Source organism: Egretta garzetta, unplaced genomic scaffold (assembly GCF_000687185.1).
Source record: "Egretta garzetta isolate BGI_Z169 unplaced genomic scaffold, ASM68718v1 scaffold38, whole genome shotgun sequence".
Taxonomy (NCBI): domain Eukaryota; kingdom Metazoa; phylum Chordata; class Aves; order Pelecaniformes; family Ardeidae; genus Egretta; species Egretta garzetta.
The window spans coordinates 3702996-3708376 of NW_009260667.1; positions in this window are offsets into that span (position 1 = coordinate 3702996).

Sequence of the window (5381 nt, forward strand, 5' to 3'; positions counted from 1 at the left end):
TTCAATCATCTCCTCCCATAAAGGGGGTTGAACACTAACAGAACATCACTCTAGAGAGAGTCACCTCAAATACATTCCGTTATGTTATTACAAACTGATGCAGTCAAACTGCTTGACAGCCAGGGTAACTATATCCAAATATGTTTTGTGTGTAAAATAGCTGTTAAACATGACACAAATGCAGAGCCTTAAAGCTAGTTTTCAAAGATACCTGAAGGAAAGAGAAGGAGAATAGGGATTTCCTTAATATTGGACTATGCTGTCAGCGTTTCTAAAAGAGTTACGTTAATACAGTGGTAACCAGCCAGTGCGGTCACTTACTATTAAAAGCCATACATAATGATATACCTCTTGATATATCTTTTTGTGCTGGCTATGCGCTTATCTCCTTGCAAAATGAACATGAATCACGCCTAAGACACACACATATTTTTCCCCCCTTTTGTCCTGGAAAGGTTATTGTGGCAGAAGCAGCGTAGTACAAAAGCTTCTCCTGGCTGTTGGAGTGCAAGGGCAGTGAAGCTGAGACTGACAAATGCATTTAAGAGCCTGATTCCCATTGAAATCAATAGGAATTGGGTGCCTAAGGGCACTTGAAAATGTGGGTCTGGCTAGGCTGCATAACAATGTTACTGGGAGGAACCACAGATGGGATGGGATCAGCCAGCACGTTTTGGGTTCCACTTCCATTCTCATGTTGGTCCTACCCATTGTTTGAACAGTGCTAGTCAGCCCTCGGACCACCATCAGCGATGAGTTTGCCGACAGCTTGGTCTTTCTGATGGTCAAGTTGAGCTTTCCATTGACAGTAGCCCACAGCAAAGACTCCTTAGTTTGTGTGTTGTCTTTCCTTATTTTCATTCCTGAAACAGCCGCAGATGTCTCGGTGCATGATGGATGTTGTCTCTCACTTTTTAACTTAAAAAGATAGTCCTCTCTGCAACCAGTAGCACGCATTTTGCATTTGTATTTAAGCTAGGGAAATATTCCATACTTTGGAAAGCTGTTTGTTTCTTGGATTGTTTTGTTTGTTTTATATTTGTGTGCAATTAAATCTAAATGTCCCTCTCCTCCCTCTTTAAAAAAAAAAAAAGAAAAGGTTTTAATCCTGAATTTGTGTGGTAGCATGTTTTGTGGCTATGTCATGAGATGCTTTTGTATTCCTTTTAACCAGCTGTAGCAAAGGTACATGACCATTTTTGTCCACTGTTTTTTCCAGACATGGCACAGTGATCTTACTTGTAAAGGGGAGTACAGTGTTATTATAATAATGTTTATTAGTCTTGTACTGGAGGGGGGTGATGTTGATCTAGTCATTTAAGCTTGATTAGCAGGGTGGGGAAATGCATTAGGTCTACCAGTGATATGGCTGGGGGTTTTGCGATGTAAAAATTCCTGCCACGTGTATTGCAGGGCTACTGAGAACCACAGTTGTTGCAAAGGGGAGGTGACAGCACTGACTCGGGGTCTTCCGCTCTGATATTTGTTTCCTGTCTTCTGGATGCCAACAGTTCACATGCTCTGATATTAAATTTAAAACATTCTCAAATAGTGTTTATATCTGCTGTCACTACATTGTGCAAACATAGCCATCAATGTCTTCTGAGCCGCAGTCTGCGTTGAAGAATTTCGTGTGATGCTGCCCACACAAGAGGCTTTGCAGATGGAAGTTGTAGCACAAAGCTCCCAGCCTTTGCTTTCTATCCTGAGGTTGAAACTGAGGATAGAGTTTGCTTACTGGCAAATAAAAGCCCCAAATCATTGGGAACATCCTGGATATATATAAACCAAATTTGTATTCTAACAGATGTGGATGTACGAAAGGTGATCTAGAGGCTGTAGCTCTTCCAACAGTGCCATTCTGCATGGGATGTGTGCTCAGGCTTAGGTGATAGGAAGGTGGCTGTGCTATTTTTGTAGCCTCTTCCCTCTCCATCTGCAGCATGGCCTCTTGATTGCTGCGTATAAAAGCATCAGAGCTGAAACAGTAGAGGATGAAAATCCCAGAAATTCTAAGATGTTATTAAGTTTTAGCATTTCGTTAGCCTTGGTTCTCTCCTGGGTGCTTGGGTCACCAAAGTGTTTATTTTAAAACAATTTCTCTGTGGGGTTGCACGTGCATATAATATGTTCTAGTTTACCTTAAATGTATACCTGCACTGCAAAGTAAAATTACACATTGCTATGGTGTAATGTATTGCTTTTAGAAAAAGATCAAGACTGTTGCCTGTGTCAAAAGGGAAAATTTATCTTGGCAGACTAATGGAAGTTTCTCGTGACTTAACTGCTTCCCCTCAAATTTCAGTATAATTGGAGTTCATGAGAGCATTAGGTTAGGCAATCAAATGTGGTACAGCGAACGTCTAGCATCTCTTCATTTTGAAATAGCAGTCTTGGTGTCTTGGAAGTTTGGCACAGTGCGCACCGAGATAGATTTAATTCCTGGTCTGCTTCTCTGCTTTGACATGTCATTTACCCCTTTGCAACATCCTTCCAACTGCAATCCATAGTTTCTAATAAAGCCTAGTCTACTCACAAAAATTTAGGGTCTCAAATTGTTGAGAAGGCAAATTGCTGGTTTTGGTGTCTATGTGACTTCAGAGCAGTAATGACCACTACCTGAGGGCTGCATCTACATTGCAGTTAAAGGTGTGACAGCAATGCATATAGACACTGCTTTGCAAATGTTGATCTAGCTAGCCTAGGGAACAGCGCTGAAGTTACAAGAGCACTGAATTTGGCTTCAGCGGTACAAACCTGGGTGTTATGTGGTGACTGAAGCCTCTGCAGTGTTACTGTGCTTATGGCTAATGAATTTTGGCATAAGCCAGCTTCAGTCCTACATTTGATTGGCAACTTAGAAGTAGCCTGAAGCTCATTCTGAAGAAAGAGGAGATACTAATACTAATGAAAAGGATGACTTTGAAGAAACAAAACAGTCGGCATGGAAGAGGTGATGTTGCTTCTTACGACTACTTGCTTGATCTTACAACTGCTTTCTTGACAGGGAAGCACTAATGTTGCAGCAGCAGCAGCCAGACCACGTCTGCCTGGCTTTTGGTCTCAGCTTGACTAAGAAGCTGTCTTTATATGCAGTTCTATATATAGACCATCCAACTATTTTCTTTGTCTTTTTCATCTCCAGACTAAACTAGTTTCAGCGTGCTTCGTGTCAGCTCTTATTATTGTCATTATTGCACTTACTATTGTCATTAATGCCACATACATGAATCGGGTTCCGGGAGCTCATGAGATTTAGAAAAAAATCCACATGTACCTGATTTCTGTTTGCTTCCCAGGGTTTTGACTTGCTGGAGGTTCACATTTTTTAAACTTTTCTTTGGAAGCGTGAACTCCATTATAAATCCCTTTTAAAAAGGCCAATGCCTTCATGCTTCTGAGACCAATGTAGGAATCTGGATTTGAAGCCCCTCAGCTGAGTAGTCTCTTATTCCCTCCCAGAGTATTCCAGACTCTAGACAGCCACTTAAAAGGTGGGAGATGCCACCTTCTGCTTTGGTAGCCCTTCTAAGGGAAAGTGGGTGTTCTACTCAATATTTTAATCTGGCCTTGGGCAGCACTTGTACTACAAGCCTGTCTGTTGGGTTGATCAGCAGGCAAAGTGCAGCTCGTAATCAGTAGGCGTGAGACGGGTGCTTGAAATGCTCAGCTGAACCAAGGTCTTGGCATGCAGAGTGGTAGAACGTCCGGCACTCGGCGCACTTCACTGGTGATAGTTAAAGCGCCAATGACTTTTCAGGTGCCAGAGCTTTGAAAGCAGATTTTTATTTATAAATACAAATGTTGCTTGGGGTTGGTATGAGGTAATGAGTTACGGTGCCACAGTAGGCCTGTATGCTCTGTGCAATTAATGTGTAGCAGGCACAAGTAATTTGAGTTGATCGTGCTCCATAGTGAAGGGAGCTGAGCTGCTGTGAGTTATGTTGCAATTTTTTGTTGTCTTTCACAGCCAGTTACTGTAGGTCAGCTCAGGTGTGATACTTGATTAGCTTCCAGCAATTCGTTTGAACCTTTGAGCCTTCAGACATCTAAAAATCTCCGTGGATGTGGCACTAATGATGTAGAAGCAACTTATCTGAAAGTTCTTCCGTCTACCAGTTGATCAGGGAAGGCACTTAAGCCTGCATTTGTGTGAGAGGGGAGCAGCTGGCGGGGCATTTTTCCACACTGCTTTGGAACTTGCGCTTCCCCCAATACCAAAATAGTTCTGGGACACGCGGCAGTGGCCCACTTGTTTTCCTTAGCAGTAAGGGGTTGGGAGGATTCTGGTGGAAGATTGTAAATATATCTTTTCAGCTGTTGGGCTATGTTTATTATCAAGTAAAAGGGAGCTACTGCTTTAGTGTATCTTTATAACTGACACTCTAAAAATATAATCTCAAGCAAAGGGTGAGCGTCCCTTTCTTTAGAGTAACTGTATTCGTATGGAGTACCAATGAAAAATCATACGTGAGAAAGGAAGCGGATCCATTTTGCTGAGAACTAGCAGAATGTGTAGCAGTGTGTATATCTCAAGATACCGAGGATAAGATTTGCTAATGAATTGAGGGTAAGTTCTCAGTGAACTGATATTTACTCTAATTTTAGCTACAGAAAGTCTACCTAATATTGGATTGCCATTTGCGTCCTTCCTATGAACATACAGAATAACAAGTAGCAAAATATTTGAGGGTGGAATTGTGGTTACAAAAGACAGCAAATGGGAATTATTTTTTCAGCTTATTTTGGTTCTGTAGACTTTATAACTTTCAAACAAAAAATACCACCTCCCAGCACTCTTCACATCGTATATTCACACCAATAAATGGAAGACAGGAGGAATGATAGTGATAGGGGTTTGAAAACACGTTTCACATGTTAATGGCTGTAATGGCACGATAAATGTCAGGGCAGAAACAGTGTCTTATTGAAAACAATGTGACTGCAAGTAGGAGTAAAGAGCACAGAACTGCCAGTGGATTGCTCAGTATAAGAGAGTAATTTCTCCCACTTTGCTTTATAACTCTCTTACCTCACTCATATTCAAAATTTTAGAGAGGGTGGGTGGGCAAAAAAATGTAATATTACAAGGCCGTTGTAACTCTATATAGAAGATGATGAGCTTGTATCCAATGAATAAATATATCCCAAGCTTCAAGATGCCATGGGATCATATTTCATTTACATCATAAGTTATAAGTGATCTCTGCATTAGCTTTTCCCCTCCTTCCATCACCTTCTACCTTCCAAAGTTCTTCGAAATAGACTACATCTCTTTAGAGTTACATTTGCTTTGCTAATGGCTATTTTTGGCTTCTCGAATGGCCCGCTCTACTGCTGAAGCTCTGTTTCAGTGTCTTCTCTTATTTAGAAGCTTACTT